Below are 21,729 nucleotides of genomic sequence, written 5' to 3'. Positions count from 1 at the left end.
CAGGCGATCGTTAGTAAGATACCGTAATTCTTACGCGTCGCTGGTGTTTTTTTTTTTTTCTTTCCTACCTTCACGCATATTCTGCCGAATAATTCCTTAATAAAAATATCGACGTGGGCGAGTTGGTTTAGGCCCATGGTGTAAAATTTCTGCAGCGCGAAGCACTAATGGCCGAAAGAAAGGTCAAAAGAGGACGAAGGAAGGAGGATTGCAAGAGGACAACATGACCGCTCGTGTTATCCTCTTACAATGCTTCTTCCTTTGTCCTTTTTTTTACCTTTCTTTCCGCCCTTCAGTGCTTTGCGGTGCAGAAATTTTACACCATGGAATAATTTCTCATTGTTTCTTATTAAATATTTTAAACTGTTCTAAATCCGCAAACCGCCGCAGAATTAAATGGCAGAAATACAATTTTACTGACAAGCTTTACGCTTTCCCCGCTGTGACATAAGAGGTATCTGGACCATTTTAAACATTGATCGTCCAATTCGGAGCCATCGAGAGGCTCTCCCAGTATTGCGGTCGGGGCGCAGCCGAGACTGCATCTGGCCACTTTGCCGTCACGTGGCCCGGCCCTTTCCCGTGGTTGTACTGGCGAAGGTAGATGCCACTTTGGCGGGAGCAGAGCAATGAATAATGACACGTTGTTACTTCGAATTAATTTCATTGTAGGATATCCGTCTGCGAGTTATACTGAAGTTCATGTTCATGGCTGAGCGGAGTATAGGCAAAGCGGGCCCATGTGGCACGTACTGTAAAGACCGGCTCCTGTCGACCGACAAGCCTGGCACTGGCAGAGCACCGAAGGCGCACTGCGAAGCGGCAAATCTTACGTTACGTCCGCCCCAGTGACCAGGACCAACCGCCGACGAAGAAAAGGTGCCGCTTCGCAGTTACGTATACTCTGTGCCGGCCGCTATGATCCCGCTTGGACGGACGTTTAAACGATGCAGTGTTTAAACAGACCAAAGCGCGCCGTACTCCGTGGTACATATGCAAACGCAGATATTGAGAAGAAAAAGTCCCCAGATTTCTCCTCGGGGACGTTTTAGGTCGGGAAAATACGAGAAAGAATCCCTCGTGACTTGTTCTATTCTATCATCGGCGGCGGCCGCGGCCATGTTACCCGGAAGTTCCCCCTCACCTTTCTCTTTCTCACTGCTTCGACAAAAAGCCGGCTGCTCGGCTAGCGAAAGATATTTCCTGCTTGGGTGATCCAGAGTTGCCTCCGGAATCGGTCCGCTCGGATTCGAATGGTCACAGCGACCATCTGAAAATGTCATAAGGCGTAGCTTTTTTTTTTTCTTTCTTTAATATGCACCCACTCACTCCTTCCGCCTCCATCTTTCGTGTTATTCGCCGTCGTATACTGCAACAGCTGCAATATATAAAAAAATAGCAGGAAGACATTTGGGGGGGGGGGGGGGGCGGAACAGTATATACTGCTGGAGGTCGGAAAAATTCCATCTCACTGTCGCATATTCTAACTGATGTCGGGCGCATGAAGCCGGGGTACAGCTTTCCGCGTACCGGCCGTTGTCAAGGTAATCAAAAGCTTCAGCTGGTCAGTCTTTACTCCCACCTTCCCTCACTCTCTTCCTTCGTCTTGCGTTCTACGCGCAGCTGCTTTCGTGATTAGTGGTGCGGAAAAAAAACTCAAGCGAATCAAACAAGCGGACGTTCACTTCTGCGCTGTTTAAGCACGCGTAGTGTCGCTCTCAGAAAAAATGGCGCACAAGTGGATGCATCGCTCGAGATATTTCACTCGTATCTGCGCATGCACGAGAAAGAGCAAGTCATGCGAATGCCATGTGTTTCTTCGTCATTGCTTCGCATTACTCCGAGAGTACCTGCTGCGTAATTACTAAATGCATGCAGCTTAGCAAGCTGACCATATTTGCTGAAGCGCGCGAAGTTATATGCGCGCTTTTTATTCTTACTGAAACTTGATTGATGCGATCAGACACCAATATGATTGTGAAGCTTGATCGAGAAAAAAAATATACGTGTGCCGCGGGAGCTTTACGTACTTGTACAGCGACAAACATAAAAAGTAAGCAAAAACAACGTAGTTAAACTTGGAGCGAGAACAGGAGCCTCGGATAAGTTTAGCTAAGCTTTCGGATACTACGCAGGGTTCTCGTAAGACGCGCGTAAAATAGACATGTCTGTAGACATGTCTCTGCTTGGTGCATCATGATGTAGACACGTCTATGCTTGATGCATCATGATGTAGACATGCACCTGCTTCATCTCGAAAAAAAAGAAAAGAACAGAAATCTACCATAACAAGGTACTCATCGCTCTTGTGGTAGAAAAGGTCGACTCCGACTACTTGCCACGGCAAAGTAGGTATGTCGTGACTAAGCATGGGTAACCTGGCGTTCCTGTTCTTGTACCTTTAACAAAGTAGGCACGTCTTCGCGAGAGCTGCAATATCCGCCGATATGCCAGGCAAATGCATTATTTGTTTGGCTCTTGCGTTCATTTTTTCTTCACCCCCGTGTAGACAGCCTAGCAGCAGGAAACGAAAGTGCGTTATTGCGAGAAGCATGTGTGTTTATACTCAGGCAGACCAGGCTTGCACATACGTATCAAAATATTCTTGATGACGTAGCCACTGGTCACATCTTCCTTCCTTTGAGGAAAAAAAAAGAAAAAGAAAGCGAGATTGTACGGAAGATTGCACAACCAACTAATAATTCAATTTGCACAGCTTTCACTGAACTGTCTATGTGTGGCGTTTCGGGAGAAGATACCGTTGCGGCTCTACGCTGTCGTGTGCTTCTACGGAGCGCCTCTTGAGCCGCTTGTTGCTCGGCTGAGGGGAGGACTGAGGGGTCGCTATCGTACACTCGTTCTGCTGGGGGAAAGCTTGTCCTTCTGTTGATCTCAGGTGCTCCCTTGTGCGTCTTAGATGCTGCCCATTCTCTGTCGCAACGACATAAGAGCGCGGTGTACTTGCCGGGCCTATGACAACTGCTGGTGCCCATGTCCTGTGTGTCGTATCATAAACAGTCACGGTGGAGCCCCTGTGAATATCCGGTAGACTTCGCATTCTTCTGTTGTAGGATACACGTTGTTTGCGCCTTATTTCGTCGAGTCGCTTTCGGACAATTTCGGTTGGCATGGTTTGTGGTTCGAGGTGGCAGTCAAGTACAGGCAGTTTAGTCCTCGTCTGACGTCCCATGAGTCGTTGTGCGGGCGACTTCAGGCGGTCGTCCCTTGGCATGTTCCTCCATTCTAGCAAGGCACTGTAGAACTCCAGCGTTCCACACCGGCACTTCTTGAGCAGTTTCCTTGCTTCTTGAACGGCCCTTTCAGCCATGCCGTTACCGCGAGGGTAATGCGCACTGGAAGACTCGCGAACGATGCCCAACTGTGTGGAAAAAACGTGGAAGCACGCAAAATTGAACGGGGGGCCATTATCACTGCATATTTTTGCTGGGATGCCATGAGTGACGAAAATCTACATGCACACGTTTGTCACTGCTTCTGCTGTTGTTCGACGCATCTGCTTGATCTCGAAAAAAAAGAATAGAAATCTACCATAACAAGGTACTCATCGCTCTCGTGGTAGAAAAGGTCGACTCCGACTACTTGCCACGGCAGAGTAAGTATGTCGTGACTAAGCATGGGTAACCTGGCGTTCCTGTTCTTGTACATTTGACAAAGTAGGCACGTCTTCGCGAGAGCTGCAATATCCGCCGACATGCCAGGCCAGTACATTACTTCTTTGGCTCTTGCCTTCATTTTTTCTTCACTCCCGTTTGCCGCGTGGAGTAGATGAAGTACCTCTTGTCGTTTTTTGGGGGGAATGACGAGTTTGTTACTTCTTAGGAGGAGACCGTCTTCGACATGTAGTTCGTCGCGGTAATTCCAGTACGCGCGTACGGCCTCGGATACCTGTTCCTTGCTCTCGGGCCATTCGTTGCTTGCGTAGCTACACAATTCAGTCATTGTTGCATCTTTCAGTAGATATTCACGGATTCCCTGCAGTTGCCGATCGGAGACTGGAAGCGAAGAAATAGCATGTACTTGAAAATCCATCGATTCTTCCTTCAGCTCCGTCTTGTTGGGAAAGCGTGACAGTGCATCCGCTAGGAACAGTTCTTTTCCTGGCTTGTAGGTCACTCTTATAGGGAACCTCTGAAGAGCGAGTCTCATACGCTGCAAGCGTAACGGGCACTCGCACAGCTGTTTCTTAAATATTGACTCTAGGGGGCGATGATCAGATTCGATGATGACCTCTGGCTTCCCTAGCCAGTAGTCTTAAAACCTTGCGCACCCGTGAACAATAGCTAGCATTTCTTTCTCGATTTGCGCATATTTCTTTTGCGCTTCGGTAAGCGACCGTGATGAGTAGGCGATTGGGTGTCCGTTTTGCAAAAGAACTGCCCCGACCCCTTTCTGGCTTGCATCTACCGACAACGTCAGCGGTATTCCTTTCTCGCAATAGGCGAGAACAGGTGCCTTTGTTAGACAGGCGCGAAGGCCTTGGAAGCTTTCTTCAGTTTCTTCTGTCCAGAGCCATACCGTGTTCTTTTTCAATAGTTCCCGGAGGGGCGCGGACAGGGAAGACATGTTGGGGATGAAGCGCGCCACGAAGTTAATCATCCCAAGAAAAACTTGCAGCTCCTTACAATTTTTCGGTGGCGGTACTTGCAAAATGTCTTCCACTCTCCCGGGATCCAGGCAAAGTCCTTGTGTGAGGATATGTCCCATGTAGCGAACTTGCGGCTGCAAAAAATGGCACTTTCTTTTATTTAGCTTTAGATTGTGCTCCCTGCAGAGCACAAGTACAGCTGCTAGGTTATTGTGATGCTCTTCTCGAGACTTTCCCCAGACTAGAATGTCATCCATTACAACGGCGACGCCACTTAAGCCTTCTACTACTTGGTGCATTGCCCGTTGAAAAACTTCCGGGGCAGAGGCAATCCCAAAGGGCATGCGCAGAAATTAGTAGCGGCCATAGGGAGTGCTCATAGTGCATATTAATGAATTTTCTTAGTCTAGCCTAATTTGCCAAAACCCTGATGACGCATCTAAAGTTGAAAAGCACTTTTCCCCATGCAGGCGCGGAACATCTTCTAATGTTGGCATATGATAGTGCTCTCTCAGTAAGGCCTTGTTCAAATCCAAAGGATCTAAACAAATGCGTACTTTGTCGTTTCTAACCACTACGACCATGTGACTTGACCAGACAGTAGGTTCAGTTACCTTTGCAATGACGAGGTCGCGCTCCATTTTATCGAGTTCCTGTTTCACGCGTTCTTGAAGAGCAACCGCCACCCTTTGGGCTGGCTTGACGCTGCCTCGTGCTCCTGGCTTGAGCTTAATGTGGTACGTAACACCCTTCAGTTCTCCGAGGCGTTGGAATACATCATCAAATCCGGTGCTTGGGTCCTGCATTGGCCGCGCGTCGACTGAGCGTACGCGGATTATCAGTCACAAGCGTTCTGCAATATTGCTGCTGATTGTTACTGGAACGGCCTGGGGTACGATCAAAAATTCCGCTGGACAACTGTGAGCCTTGTAAGATGTAGGCAAGGTGATTTTCTGAATAGCTGTTTGCTTGCGGCCGAGGAAGGCGCGCAAAGTGGTCGAGCATGGCTGTGCCAACTGTGTAGATAGGTTTCGGAGCGTCGTCTCAGGCATGATGCAGCAGTTGGCTCCCGTGTCGATTCTGCAGTCAACCGCCGCTCCTGCGATAATAATTTCCGCCGACCAACGGTCCTCACTGGCGATAGCATATGCTTCTAGCGTGTGTAGGAAGTATTCTTCAGTTCCTAGAACAACCTGTTTGACTTCGCATGCCGCTGACTTTGATCTTTGTTGTGTCCGACGGCACATTCGAGCGAAATGATTGCTTCTACCGTAGTTGTTGCAGCGTTTGCCATGAGCAGCACATTTCCCATTTGTGTGCCTTTCAAGACCACAGTTGGAGCAAGGCGTTGCTCTCGCTTTTATTGCGGCGACTGTCGCGTCGGCCCTTCTGGCTCGGATTTCTCGAAGTTGTACTCGTGCTTGTTCTCGTGCGCGGCACATTTCTACTGCTTTCATTTTCTGCTGCGCGATCATGTGTAATGAATGCGCGATGGGCGCATCCTCTGGTTTTGGATCCCATTTAGTCACCTTCCATTCTCGCTGGTCGGGTATTTACAAGGGCGTCCCATACTGCATGCTATCCCCCTTTTAGTATAGGATTAGGTATCCCCGGCCTATGTAGGTTTCAAGGGTCACTGAAAAAGTTCGGGCAAATTTTGTAGACGCGTAGTGTGTAGCCACAGAAGAGCATTCGCGTCACAATTTAAGTGAAGCGTCTGATATTAAGAAAGCTACGGAAGATTACAAGTTACCCTTCTCCCTAGCCATGCTTTTTCTCCTGAACTCGTTCGCCGAGTAACCGGGGCTAAGCGCCTGCCTTCACTGGCTCTGTGTCATGATGTAACCATAGAGAAAGGAATACAACAAGAGCGGACACTCCCATAGACCCCAGCGGCCGAATTGACTGCAGCGCACCAAGCCGTGGGTGTAAAACCTGAAGCACACTTCCGGTTTCAGTTTTGTGCGCGCGCGTTTTGAATACTAGCTGGTGCGCGTCACGCCGGCTCCGTTTTTTTTTTTTTTTTGCTTTTGCAGCAAATATTTATTTCTATATTTATTTTTTATTTATTAAACATTTATTTTCAAATCATTTTACTAAGTAAAATTGATTGCGAACGACCTTCACAAGCCTCCATTGAATATGTGCCACGTGCAATTTCATAAAGACGCAAGACACCTTGTGAAATGAGGAAAAATTTACGTTTATTTTATTCTTTGTAAATGCTCGTCGCGGGCTTTTTGTGCATTCATCCAACGTCGTGGCACCAGGTAAGCAGCAGTAGTTTCCGCAGGAAGATCCACCAGACGACGTGAGCTGAAAAAAAATTACAAGTGTTATTTTGGTGTTAACATGTAAGAATAATGCCTGTAGAGGCGAAGCGTGCGAAAGTGGTGAGTGGGCGGCATTACAAACAAAAGCATTTCGTATTTACACACACGGCGTAGAAAATACCCGACTCATGCAAGCAATACCGTACATACCAAAAACACATTCTAATTCCAAGTATTCCCCTCTTCCCAATACTTATTTCCTGCACTTTAATAGCACCAATGCGCGGGCAACGGCGCGTTTCGCGAACTTGGCTACAACCGACGCGATAGTACGCTACGAATACACAGAGGTGGCCACAACACAGGCTCTCAACCAGAGCATGCTGGACGCTCGCAGAATTCCTTCTACTCGCACTCAAGACAAAATGCGTGAGTGCCGTCCAGAAGACAGAATTTTCGAGTCACTAGTTCCTGGCGTTTGAGCTCCTTGGCTTATCTCTTGTGTGTTCTGCAGGCGCAAGCAACGCACTCCCGTGTTGTCACTCTTGACGATTGCTCGTCGCGTTTTCGACAAGCGTGGGTACCGAAAGAAGGCTTAAATTGTTGCGGGGACATAAAAATTGCCACAAACTTGTCGCAGTAAGATTCAGTACGCGCCAAACTAACTGTCACCACGGCCGAGCTGCTTTTCGCTGCGTCACAACAGGCACGGCGAGCGGGCCTCATAACATAAAAGTATCGAAAATAATTTTCAACAATGTTGGGCGTCAGAGAAAGAAAAGCGCCATGAACTTGTCAGTGCATTTAGGCGCGAAACCGCGTACTACCGCCGATCTGATTTTCGCTAACCGAGTCGCAGCGCCAGGCGCGCCCACTGCGCTCGAAAGGTAGCCCAAAAAATAATGAAATTAGTTTCAATAATGTTGGCAGTCAGAGAAAGCGCCAAAACTTGTCGCAGTAAAATTCAGTACACGCGAAACGGTAACACTGCGCTTAGTGTCACACATTACCCCCCCCCCCCCCCTGTTCTTTGGCTTCTGGATTGGATTGGCGCGGCTCGCTACGTGCTTGCGCGCGCTTTTCCGAGCGCAGATTAATGTGCGCCTGGTTTTTGCACTAGGCTTTTATACGATCGCTTGTCGCTGCTTTCCTTTTCTCTGGTTTGATTCGGCGCGGCTAGGTGCAGGCGCGCATATTTGGTGTGCGCCTGCTTTCTTGCGCTGGTCTTTGAACACATCGCTCGCTGCTCGCATAAGGAAATGCTGCGCCGCTGGCGTAACGTGTACGTAAGCGCGCAGCAATGCCGGGAAACATTCATACTAAAGCAAAGGGTCAGAACACTGCGCTTTGTTTTTCATTACTTTGTCATGTACCTTCACACTGAGTAGCGCCGAGCGATCGCTTCTAACAAACGCAGAAATGAGTCTTTGCAGCGCGTGTGGCCATTAATTGACTACCCAACACAGCCATGTGAGGTGCGACTCCAGGCGGAGAGGAGGTGGCGCTTCACTTTCTGCATGCCAATAACTTTCCATTTCTTGCGTGTGAACGCCCGTGATCGGGTCCACAAATTTCATGCTGTGGTTTAGTTTCCCATTGCAGATTGAGGCTCACTCCGTTAGCATCCACTAAGTTCGGGATGCAGTTGTATGCGGCCCATTCATCACTGCAGTGTGGATGGTGGTCCCCGGTTCAACGTTGGCTGCAATAATGGGGCCTAGCGTCGCCGCGTCTCGTCTGTCGACCTTGAATAGTCAGAACTGCCCGGTGGTCACGCAGGTCATGCCGAATACCCATGGTCCAAGATCTGCAATGCCGCCGTGATTTTGCCGGCTCGGCGGAACCTTGTCGCCCGTCATCAGGCGGCCTCGATTATGTTTTCGCTTGCCGCGAAGGAGGCATTCATCAATTTGCACACTCCTTCGGGGCCACCGAGTGGCGGTCGCGCCAGCAGCTCGTCCCGCACGACCTCACGAGCTATCACGGGCGTTCACACGCAAAAAATAGCAAGTTAATGAACTGAAGCGCCATCTCCTCTCCACCGGCTGCAGGGTAACTGCACCGCTGCTGGAGTCGCACCTCACATGGCTGTGGTGGGAGTCAATTAATGGCCACACGCGCTGCAAAGACTCATTTCTGCGTTTGTTAGAAGCGATCGCTCGGTGCTACCCAGTGGTAAGGTACATGACAAAGTAATGGAAAACAAAGCACAGTTTTCTGGCGCGCTTACATACACGGTACGCTCGCGGCGCAGCACTTACTTATATAAGCGCGAGCAGCGAGCGATGTGTTCGAAGACCAGCGCAAAAAAGCAGGCGCACACCAAGTATGTGCGCCTGCACCAAGCCGCACCGAATCAAGCCAGAGAAAAGGAAAGCAGCGACAAGCGATCGTATAAAAGCGCAGTGCACAAACCAGACGAACACCAATCTGCGCTCGAAAAAGCGAATGTATAAAAGCTTAGTGCAGAAACCAGGCGCGCATCAATCTGCGCTCAGAAAAGCGCGCGTAAGCACGTGGCGAGCCGCGCCAATCCAATCCAGAAGCCAAAGAAGGGGGGGGGGGGGGGGGGGGGAGTAATGTGTGACACTAAGTTCAGTGTTACCCGCGAAACTGCGTCACAGCACCCTGTGCGACTAGCGTGCCCAAAAACTACCGAAATTTGTTAAAGTAATATTGGGGCTTGTAGGAAGCGTCGCAAACATCTCCCAGTGTGATTCATTAATTCAAATTAACTGCTCCACGACGGCCACGCTGTTTTTCGTTAACTGCGTCACAAGTCTAGCCTAGGTGCCGGGCAGTAAGCCTAATTGCTTGAAGTGCGTCGCAGACTGTCGAACAAAATTTCTCACCTTGCCGTAGTCCAATAGTGCAGTGCTGCCATGTCGAAGTTCCGAATGAACGCAATAATTCGCCGGGAGGCCACCAAACCAGGCTAAATCCCAAGATAGAAAAACAGGCAGACGGGTGCCCGAACAGTCCAACGTTCAGATGCGCGGCCGGTCTCTCTCGCGCTTCGGCCATGATTCGGCGGTGTGTCTGACGAATGATGCAAACATCTGGCTCGTCATTCGCCGGTTCGCCTGTCGCTAGGCAACGGAAGTAAGCCGCAAAGTTTAATTTAATTTATACGCAGGTATATTTAATTTTTCCGGGAAAGAATAAAAAAAAAATAAAACAATTTCTGTTAATCTCATTTAACATTCTTCTTTTTTTCGATGCTCGCGGCCCCAATTCGTCGGTGTTAATACTATGGCGTGACGTGTTTCCTGTTTCCAATTTTCGCCGAGTGTCCGCTCTTGTTCTTTCCCTTTCTCTATGATGTAACGTTGTGCGGCGCCGCACCGCTCCGTACGCGGAGCGGCGGCGAGAGAGAGACCATTCAGCACCCTAGCGAGCGTTCTGTCGCAGCGCCGAGCGTGTCCGGTATTCCGGTAACCACAGGCGAGCTGGGCGTTTGACCAAAGGGTGGAGGCGTAAACTGTAGCCCCACCCTGCGTCTATACCGCTGTGATAAAGGAGCTTTAGCGTAGACGTACGTGAACGGCCTGATCGGCCTGCACTGTATAGCAACCTGGTGGCGCAGACAGAGCTATTGCTGTAGCTAAGTATAAAATATCTTAAACATTTGAAAAAGTAAGTAGAAGGCCAATACATTTTCCCGCAAATTTGGCAATGCTTATCTAAAAACTGCTGTTAGTGTGACAATTATTTATAAGTGAATGCGCCTTGTGGAATCACGGCCTTCAATTTGTATATTGCAATACGTGTGTATTTAGTTGAAAACTTCAGTGAGATTTTAACGCGATAGCGTTAAGGAGCTCGTGTCGCAGAAAAGCCGGTGTCGTCGGTGTCGGCGTCCGCAGCGTTGGCCGTGAGCGATAAATCACGGCAGGCACTTCATAAATAAAAAGCAACTTCCAAAATGGGCTGGGTGGGAATCCAACCAGGGTCTCCGGAGTGTGAGACGGAGACGCTACCACTGAGCCACGAGTTCGATGCTTGAAAGCGGTAAAAACGCGCTTCTAGTGAACGCGGTGTTGCCTTAAAAACGTGCCGTAGAAAGTTATACTGTGGTGTATATCGGTAATTATGAGCATGTAACTTGCAGAAGTCGCATTTACACGAGTAGCGAAGTACGTTTCCGCTACATTTCTTCTGCGCTTACCGCACACGCAGAGCCATCTTGCGGCAAACACAGAAGACCCCCTCCTCTCAATGTACGGCGCTGCCCCGACAGGTGGCGCGCCATGCGCGCATTGGGGCTGTGCGCGGACCGGTGCCAGGCGCGTCGCGGCCCCGACTCCCTCTCCCCTGACGACGCTTCGCCGTGCTCCCACGCGGGTTGCAGAATCAAGCGCCGTTCCTTTCTTTAGATTACTATCTATCTATCTCTCTGCCCGTGCCGATCACGACGTTTGGCTGGCGTAGATCGTTTCCCCCTCCGAGACACCGAGTTCTTTGGTTCGTTCCGTTTGCTCAGGCGCACGTTTCGTTGCCGCGCCGAACGCTGCGTTGCTCGACGCTCTCCGTGTGATAGGTGGGCGCAAAGTCCGATGCGGGGCGCCTCGTAAGTGATCCCTGCGCCGTAGCGCATTGTCTTACACCCCTTGGTGGGTCTATGGGAACGCTGTCGCGTTCCACTCTTGAAGGCGAAGCTTAAGCGTCCTCAAATTTTCGTTAGGCAATTATGTATTTTGATTTAGACTCTAATAATGGCCGCCTTTTCATTTGATCCAGCTCAATGAACTGTTCTGTGCTATATACTACAGGATTTTTTTTTAAAAATACAGTTACCGCTAAAAGGGCAAACCAAAAAAATTCACCGGCGATTACGATACGACCTAATGCTAAATTTCAGCGCAGCTGTATACGTGTTTTCATTTCGCGATATATTGGCTGGCGCGCACAATCTGTCTCGTGCGGGACGTTCCAAACGGAGCGAAGAGTGGCGCATCTGCCTCGCTAATCGGGAGATTGCGAGAGGCGGCGCGTGGGTGAAGCACGGGTGCGATTCACAGCAGCTGCCACAGACAGACCTCCGCTCATGCAGCGCTTTGTTTCCATAGAGACGATGTGCGCTACTCTGGCGCCATGTAGTAGCCATCGTCGCCCCACAGCCCGTCTTGCGCGGCACTACGCTTTTCTTCACACGCTATCGTTCCGCCAACGACGAGTGACCCATCGTCGCGGGGAAGTCATGCTACCAGTTTCAATGTGACAACACCCAAGGGAGCGTCACATAGAGCCTTACTAGTAGCCGCTCGCCATCGCCCCTTGCACGAGCAGTCGTGCAAGGGGCGTTGGTACCGTTGGTACCGTTGGTACACTCGCTGGTACCGCAAACTGTCCTCGGCAGCTGACACCGCAGACGAGCGTAGCCCTCCCCACCTCATGGCGCCCCCCCCCCCCCCTCGGAAGCGCAGGTGAGATTGCCCACGCGGCTGCGGATGCCTAGGCCGCCGGTAACTCTGCGCATGCGCACGTCATCTCCCCACCGCTGCTTCTCCGCTTTCCGCCCCATGGTTTCGCCGCATCCTCCTCCTGCGCTATCTCCAGATGCGCCCTGCGTTCGCTTTCGTTCTTCGCGGCGCTCGCTTGCTCGGTTTCGCCGTCGCTCGCCGCAGGAACGGGGCCTAAGAGATGAGCTGTAAAAGACGACATGTTCTTTATTACACTTGTGCGGAAAATTTACTCTAGCCTGCAGCAAACTGTAATCAACTCGGTTACTGCTATATTAGTTACTTATCTCTGTTTGGTTGAGTTCTGTGCCACCAGGTGGCTGCACTGGGCAGGTCGTTCACGTTTGCGCTTCCGCTCATCCTGTAAAACGTCCAGTCCACTCGCGAATACCGGACACTCTAAACTCTATTGTAGTAGTAATCATTCGGGGGGCGTGAAGTGACGGTCGCAAACGCGTGAATGCTGGTGCCGGTTAGATACCGACATCCCGATGCGCTGGATCCACTCCACTCGCATGTTGCCTTGCAGAGGGACACGATGTCGCAGCCTGACATGTCGCATATCGCTAGATTGGCAGCCCACAACGCAAGAAGGGCGACCCATGGTGCTCGCGAAAAAAGAGCTCGATACCAGCACTGACCGCGCAGCCCGCGTTAACATGGAGAACGTTGTAACACAAGCAGATGACACCTGCTGTGTGCCGGAAGTGCTTGACTGTAGTGATAAATTGTCGTTGTGTATTCTCCATAGGCGTATCTACCGGAGGGGGGGGGGGGGGGCAAGGGGGCACTTGCTCCCCCCCTCTCTCAGGACTTGGGGGGGGGGGGGGGGGGGGCAAAGCCGGTCATTTGCCGCCACCGCTTTTGAAAACCGGGAATATATTCGCCTACAATCCCACCCAAGATCACCCGTGTCTACAGAAAGCGGCTTGAAGCTCTGGTAATGGGGGTGTGGCCTCTCCACCAGCTGCCCGTGGAGTCTCTGCCACATTGGTTCTTCAGCTCACTCATCGCTGGTATTTATATAGCATACAGAGTCTACTCGGTAACAGTTGGCAATTTCCCCACCTGCAGTAGTCTGCAGTAGTCTTTCAAGTCTTGATCTAGACATTGATTCGGGCTACTTGGCCTGTCAATGCAATTGAACCTCCATAGTTCAATTGAGGCTCACAGAACTTTAAAACTGCTTTCACTTATTTGGTCCTGAAAGTTGCTCTCGCGGTGAAACTGAGGCAGCACGAAGCGTTCGCTTCTCGCTGGCGGCGCTCATCACTACGTCAGCGTTTTGACAGCGAGTGCTCGTGGTCGTCGAGTGAGATGTACTTACATTTCCCTGCACACGCTTGTCACACACCGTGCTTGTCATAGGTGTATCTACCGGTTCGGGGGGAGGGGTGTGTGCCCCTCCCCCAACACTCCGAATTGAAATGGAAAAATAAGCCATTTATCATCACCCTCCCCCTCTACGCACATACACTTGTGAAAGCGGGCACTGTCGGCTGCACAAATATAACAAAACAGCTGAGGCCAAGTTTTCTCTCAGAATTGGGCTCACATAGGTACGATTTATTTATTACGTATCCCCTGCTTTCGGGCCTCGCCTCCACGCGCTGTAGCAGATGACGCTCGGCCGGCCGCGCTAAGCAGCCAAGGGTCACCCCGTACTTTGCGCTGCGAGACGCCTGCGGGGCGTGCCTTGCAAGTCTGCATTGCGGAGAAAGTTATCGCTAGGCTGTCCAAAACAAGTCTCATCTACCATCCATTGCATCATCCCGCGTTTGTTGGGGCCGTCTAAGCCAACCGTCTATGAAAACACAAAATCAAATTTGCTTTTATAATTTACCGGTATTTTGTCAGTGTTGTCATTTTAGCGATTCTGACGCTAGATTTAGTGATTTTTTTGCCTGTTTATGGCACAGTTTGCCATTTAGCGATCAGCGACCTTTTTAGTGACTTTGAAGAATAGTCGGCGATAGTTTAACGACTTAATAAGTTAGAAAAATTGCTTGGAAAATGGCCTTCAAGAACGCGCTTTGATATTCAAAAGCCGCATGTAAGTGGCGAAACTCGCTGTACAACGCATAGGCTCTGTAACCGTGATTAACCAACGGCTTCCTTCACATTGGTAGCCTTCACATTGTGATTGTGCTTCACAGCACAGTGGCCATCATAGCCTTGACATTGTGGTCACAAAATTGAAGTCTCTTTATTATTTACAAAACATATTTGAATGCGTTTAAATGCTGGGGGTTTAGCGGTGTCACTAAATCCATCCGTTTAGTAGACGCTTGGCTAGCGTGTCAGAAAACTAATTTACCAAAACCAAGGGGAATAAATTTTCTGTTCAGATTTAGAACACAGCAGACGAATAAGGCATATGGACTGCGTAAAAACGGCTTAAATATCGGAACGGCTTAGCTCGTTCACGCTCAACTGAACAAATCGCTTCCGTTTCTCACGCCTTTCGGACCAATCAGTACTTCACGGCGGCTTTCAGCTAGATCAAGGGCAAAAATATGGTATTTAACCGCTACAAAGCTCGGGTAATTGTCATTGTCATGCTAACAACATGAGGCCAAGCGCGTTCCACATAATCTATTCATGCTACCACGAATGTTGAGAAGCACAAAATATGTAGCCATAATATGCAGAATAAATGCATTTTCATGCCAGGAAAATAACGTTGCTTGTGTTCTTTTGAATCGTGCTGTATTTGTAACCTTCCAATCTGAGGATAACGAAAAATTTGAGCTGTCATAATACAGTATGTAATTATTCAAGGTAGGAGATCGAATATCGACTTTTTTCAAATACGAATCGAATACGAATAGTAAGTATCAAATATCGAATAGACAAACGCAGACGCACATATTTACAGCAGGAATATTTGTATCAGCATACTTAGGAACACGATTGCACTGAATAGACAGTCTATCACTCAATTATCGTTTTAAACACAAGCTCACAACAGTCATGAAAAGAATTACACGAATAGCCGCTTGAGACCTTTAAGCGTGGTGCCAAACAGGCTTTCCAAGAATGACAGGCATTTGAAACTGACGAACTTTTCAAAAATGCGTAATAAATGGTTGTTGAAAGAATATCAGAAGTTATGGAAAAGGAAATTAAAACGCTAAGGAGGTATTTCTGTGTCCTAGACACAATACAGAGTGTTTTACAAGAAAAAGACATCACTGGTTGTAAAGTAAGAGATAAAACTCCTGCATAACTAGGCTGCAAGAAAGACTAATTGGCAGGCCACAAGCACAATATATATAGCCGATTGTCATGTATTGCACGAAAAGGAGGGGAACCGAGGGGCCCGGTTTTGTAAGGGTACCGTTTTTGTAAGAACGCTCGCACGTATTTGTTAGTCAGAACCATATGAAACCAACAGATAATGAACAAACGGAAAGCATAGGATAAATTATTTGTAGTTTCTAATTGAAATGCAAAAATGAGAATCTAATGGGAAATGGAGGAAAACTCTGGCATTACGCGCGAGTTGCACGACAAATTGTGCTAAGGCGACGGCAGTTCCCGCGTTCATGCATTCGTAGGTATTTATGTATGTGTACAAAATGTAACCCAAGGAATGTTAATCAGTGCCACACTTCCACAGCAGAACCGAAAACAAAGCTTGCATTACCGATTCTTTTTTCTGCATTGCTTTGAAAACTTTGTCGCTGTTTTACTTCTGATAATTATCATTTCCGAGACTTCGTTCAGCAGGTGAAGAACAGTAACGCGATTTGAAGAGTCGGTTGTTGCGAAATATTTGGTTAGTTTTGATATTCTTAAATACCGAATAGTTCATTTTCGAATGCTAATATATAGCGAGAATTTTAGTGACTTTTTTTTTGTCTCACTTCAGTGACACGCTTCCTAAAATGTTGGCAACACTAGACTGTAATGATTTATAATGTACGATTGAAAACTAGATCTGTCGATGGCAAAGATAAGTTTCACTGACGCATTTTTCAACCTTTCTATTTCAATGGCAATTGGGTAATCCGCAAGAGAGGCGAACTTTGCAATATACGTGCTGCCTGGACCCGCTCTGAAAATGCATTCTCTGCCCTGTCATGAACATGAACTGCCGTATACCTTCTAATGGATATTTTCCAACAACTCAACATGTCATTAGCACATTAAATAAAAGAACGTATCATCGTTTATTGGTATGTGTCCGCTAAAGCGGCATCTGCCTAACCCCTCTCCCAGCCGCGCTGCGAGAGGGGTTCCGAGGGCTCGTCCCGCTCCCCTCGGAACGCGCCCTGCATGTCGGGCTTTGTGGTAAAACATACGAAAAACGAACGTGTACTGCAGAGAAGTCAAAGGGGAATCATGTGCCGAATAGTGAAGCTGAAGCTGCCGTTGTTGGAGTGGCGTCAATGCGGACAGAGTAGCGGCAGAGAGCGACCCAGGTGGCACGTACTCCAAAGATCACTTTGCGATATATATATATATATATATATATATATATATATATATATATATATATATATATATATATATATATATATATATATATATATAGAGAGAGAGAGAGAGAGAGAGAGAGAGAGAGATGACTTACTTTTAAGATTACTTTTAAGCCGGGTTGCCTACACCACGGTTATCGAGTTCCACGCTCGCTGAAGCCAACACTAAAGAAGAACACACACAAAAACAATACTCGCAGTTTCTCCCGAAAGTTGAAGCACCAATTGCGATAGCAAATTATTAGACAGCTATACGAAGTAGGATAGTAATTTTATCGGCCATATAAACTTGGAAACATTCGCTTGCTAACTGAATTAACAAACATGGTGTCAGCGCGCACAAGCGAACATAAACGCATGACACTCGCTGTGAAAACGCTAATGTGCGCAAGCGCGGCAGCAGCAGCGAGCGAAGCGACTTTCGTGCGGTCTATCGCTACAACGCAGTAGCTGCGAGAACACAGCGCGCACAAAGGTATAAGCCGTCTTGAGGTCCATTTCAAGATACGGCGCGCGCGACCGCGCGCAACCGTCGTGCAAAGTACGCACTTGTTGACAGAGTCGAAGACGCGCCCCTCCCTTTCGCGCTGCCTACCCGCTTTGCTCCGTATACGGCGCGCGAGATTGAGCCACCATCGTCAGTTCCCCATGCGCCCGGTCGCGAAGTGCGCAGTTGATCCCGCAGCACAACACCGCTCCTCCTCCCTCCCTCCCTCCCTCCCATCGCCCCATGGCCTTTCGAGCGACGGAACACAGCGCGTTTGCTCTCCGCTTTCTTCCTTCGCGCGCGCCAGAATGAGCCGCAATCGTCGGCTTCCCTCGCGTGCTTTCACTCGCACATACAGCATACGATGCGCGGCGACGGTGTTATCGTTCTTGGACTTTATACGGAATCTCACCGTGATGGCGACGGCAAAAATGCGCTCGGAGTACCCATATAATTGCATTCGCAATAAAATTTCTTAAATACCGACTCTTATCATGAACGGAAGCTTGCTAAACCAGAAAATTCGCGACAACTAAAGACACGTCCTGACGTCACCAATTTATAGAGGATTTGCTGCGGAAGGGGGAAAGAGGGGAGGGGTGATTAGCTGTTCGTCGATAAGACAACTTTACATTCTACTCTAAAGGAACTGAAGACTCAACCTAGCGAGATTAGGGCACATTTGCTGCGCAGAAACCGTCAAAAGAAGCGGAAATACGTTGAAGTCAGTGACATCAAGCTGACCTAGTGACGCTACCATCTGGACCCGAAATTTAAGGGAAACTTTGTCTTTCAGTTTCTTCGCCTGTAACCAAAATCTTTCCACCAAGCATGCCGAAACAGTCTTGAAAGAATGCTTCACCAACTGGTTTAGTGCTGCTCTTTATTGTATGTATAAGAGCGCGTATCTAGAAAGATGCCGTGTTGAAAAAGAAGACTTGTAAAGACCTCAGAAAGTCTTCTACGACGACTGTCACGTGGCGTACTGGAGGCGTCTCTCTCTCTCTCTCTCTCTCTCTCTCTCTCTATCTATCTATCTATCTATCTATCTATCTATCTATCTATCTATCTATCTATCTATCTATCTATCTATCTATCTATCTATCTATCTATCTATCAATCTATCTATCTATCTATCTCTCGCTGCGCAGCCGCGTGCCCTTTTCCGATTCACTCGGGCGTTTTAAGCTGATTTTCCGGATGTCTGAGGGCGTCCTTAAAGAAAACTTCTACAAGAACAGGGAGTGTTCATACAGAGAAACAATTGCTCAGATAGAAAGGTATATAGCACTTAATAAGAATTGATGAAGCCACTAAAGAGACGAACATTGGAATGCTGTGCGAAAGAAAAATTAACGCCAGTCACTCAAACGAAACTGAATTTAAAGACATTTGTCGAAGCCAATGTTGAGGACGAGGAAAATTCTGGACAAACTTTGTCCTCGTCCACTTCATGGTTATTTGTCTCTGTTTCCAGTCTGGGCCATACTCCTATAATCATTAACTAACTAGATCCAGCGTCAAGTTCTTTTAAAATTCTGATATTTCAGATATGCATTCATACTTTTCATCGCAGATCTGATATCTGCATCGTTGGATGTCGCGTGGCTGGAAAACTCCTATGATATGGTCACTGCACGATCTGTGCGCTCCGGCTGTACGTGCCTATTGCGGTGTAATAGGACGCGAAACAAATTGAAGACAGAATAGTAAATAACAGCAGTTCTTATTTCCTCTCTTCTGTTTCATATCCTGGTCTTGCTTTAATTTGTTTCACGTCCTATTACACCGCAATAAATAGCAATCAACTAGCTCAACAAGTGGCAATAAGTACGTTTCTATGCTCTTTCCAACTCTCTGTCTCCCTCTTTCCTCCCTCTTTTGACGCTCTTTGACCTCCGATGTCCTTATTTGAGCCATAAAACTTCCCCAATCATCATCAGTTTTCTCCCTTTCACAAAACGCCGTTCTGTATTCATGTAGTGGCGCTTTCTCAGTTCCCGCGAAGCTTCGCTCCCGTCGCAGTTATGCGTGCCATATATCATCCCTCTATGCTTTCTTATGTTGTTGGTAAAAGTGTACTAATTTGCACCGAGTAAAATATTTCATCTTAGTTTTCTGTGTTGTCTCGATCTCTCATTTCTAACTCGGAGTTATGAAATTGTAATTAAGGAAGATAAGATATAAGGGCGACTAACCTACGTCTGTATTTTTGCAGGTTGTCGCTCGAACAATTTATTTCGATTAATTCTTTCAAACATAGCACCTTCAACATAGCGTTTCCGATAGATCGCGCTGCATTAAAATATTCTAAACTGGAGGCTTTTTTTTCTCCTTGAGCACCGCTTGAGGCCAATGTTATTCTGAAACTGTGCATTAGCACCGGACATGTCATCTTTTTCCTTAATGAAAGCTACTGCGCCAACGCCAGACAAGCGTGATAGTGTGTCGAAATGTACAAACGCAAGTTTTAACTGAGTTGAAAATTTGCATTTGTCCGTGTCGATACACTATGGTCCTTGTCTGTCATTGGCACAGTATACAGGGTGTTTCACCTAACTTGAGCCAAACTTTTAAAATGCGCAAGTATCACGTAGCTGGACCAAACCAAGGTAATGCTGTTTGCCGTCGCTGGGAGACACTGCAGATTATTTTTTGCATTGCGCCTAATTATATACATAGACTTAAGAAGAAGCTTTAGCTCGGGCCCAACTCCGACGCGGTCTATTCAAATACATGTAAAACGGAAAAACGTTTTTCTGAGATAACCCCTGAACCGATTTTAATGAAATTTGTTGCATTTTAGAGAGAAAGTTAAATTCTAGTGACTGTTGGAAGCGGAATTTTGATTTATGGCATGAATTTAAAAAAAAAATATTTCGAAGATTCGAAAGCTTAAAAAAAATAGGAGCAGAAAGTTTACAAATTAATAGCTCTGCATAAAGAACAAATATCGCGGTTCTGTAAACGGCATCCATTAGATCATTCAAAGCGGACAAATTATATATGTCAATTTATAGCTTACGTGAATTCGTTACATTGTGTACAAGCGCTCTGCAAAGGCTTTATTTTCATATTACCGAATTTTTTTAGATTCATGTGTAACATATCAATTTTGTCCGCTTTAGATGTACTATTATATGCAGTTCCCAGAATGGTGATATGATTTTTCATTGCATAGTTACAGAGTTGTAAACTTGATAGTTTCGTTTTCTGAAAATTTGCGATTTTTGCCAATGTTTAATAAAAAATTGACGACCTAAATCAAAAATTCGAAACCAACAGTCACTAGATGGCAAGTTTTTCTCTTAAATGCAACAAACGTCGTCACAGTTGCTGCAGTGGTTGCCGAGAAAAACGAATTCTCCTTTTACATGTATTTAGATAGGAGCCCCCGAGCTTAAGCTTCCTCTGAACTGATTAATTAATTAACTACTCAAATATTATAATTAGATTAAAAGTGTCAATGAGAAAATTGTAGAGCAATGTGAAAAACTCCAGATACAGCTTTCTGTTGCTTAATACGTGCTACATAAAAGGGCTTTTTCGAGCGTGAAAGAAGCCCGCGAAGTGCTTCGAGTGGCCAGTCGCCCTGCCCCGTACCCCCCTGCCCCGACTTCTACGAGGACTTGCGGGCAGCCTTCCTAGCTCACTACGTCAACTCGAACGCTCAGTCGCCTCCAACTGGCGCTCCGTCACAACAGCTCTCGCCATCTATCGCATCATTCCGCGCCTTGTCGTCCCACATCGCCTGCGTCCACCCGTGCCCGTCGTCAGCACGCGCCAGCTTCCGCGGATGCATGGCCTACCGGCGTTTTGCTGGAGTAGCTCCGCCATTTAATTTCTTGAGCTCTAGCATCACTTCTACGTCAACAACGTGAGTGATCAACACTTGCACTATCTCCACGCAAGTCACAAGCTGCCAGGCGGTCGTCCTTCGGAGCTTCGACTCCGAAGGACGAACCTCTACTTGGTCCGTGACCCTCTCCAGCTCAAAGGCAGCTGCACGACGACTCTTTTGAAGGAATTCACTGGGCCAAACGTAAGCGCTTTCGACTATTCTACGGCCCGTCGCTCTAGTTTCTTGTACGTTCCCGCAAGCTGTCCGCTTTCCGTTCTGGGGCACCTCACTCATCACTGATTCAGAGGTAGTCCCGGCCCCACTAGGCGCAAATTTCACTCTCGCAGGAACGGCGACGACACAGGCACAACCTTCGCGATGCCTTCAGCAACCACCGCAAACCTGATGCTATCGGCATTCGAGATTTCGCCGCAAGCAGCAAGCGAGCCTTCCGATGTTATGCGCTCGCACCTTCCGCGGATGCATGGCGTACCGGAGTTTTGCTGGAGTAGCTCCGCCATTTAATTTCTTGAGCTCTAGCATCACTTCTACGTCAACAACGTGAGTGATCAACAC

General features: G+C 47.9%; 1 protein-coding gene and 1 long non-coding RNA gene across 3 annotated transcripts in view; one reads left to right on the top strand and one right to left on the bottom strand.

The window, feature by feature from the left end:
* Hasp (Hig-anchoring scaffold protein) overlaps window positions 1-21,729 on the top strand; it is an 865,621-nt gene that overhangs the window by 730,698 nt on the left and 113,194 nt on the right. The gene's annotated exons all lie outside the window — the stretch shown is intronic.
* Window positions 6,794-10,257, bottom strand: LOC140219557 (uncharacterized). The gene is made up of 2 exons (XR_011895897.1): window positions 9,732-10,257; window positions 6,794-6,922 (listed from the first exon to the last, which is right to left on the bottom strand). It is a non-coding gene; the product is annotated as an uncharacterized lncRNA (long non-coding RNA).

Source organism: Dermacentor andersoni, chromosome 1, assembly GCF_023375885.2.
Source record: "Dermacentor andersoni chromosome 1, qqDerAnde1_hic_scaffold, whole genome shotgun sequence".
Classification (NCBI taxonomy): Eukaryota; Metazoa; Arthropoda; class Arachnida; order Ixodida; family Ixodidae; genus Dermacentor; species Dermacentor andersoni.
This window is presented reverse-complemented; position numbering and strand designations above follow the sequence as displayed.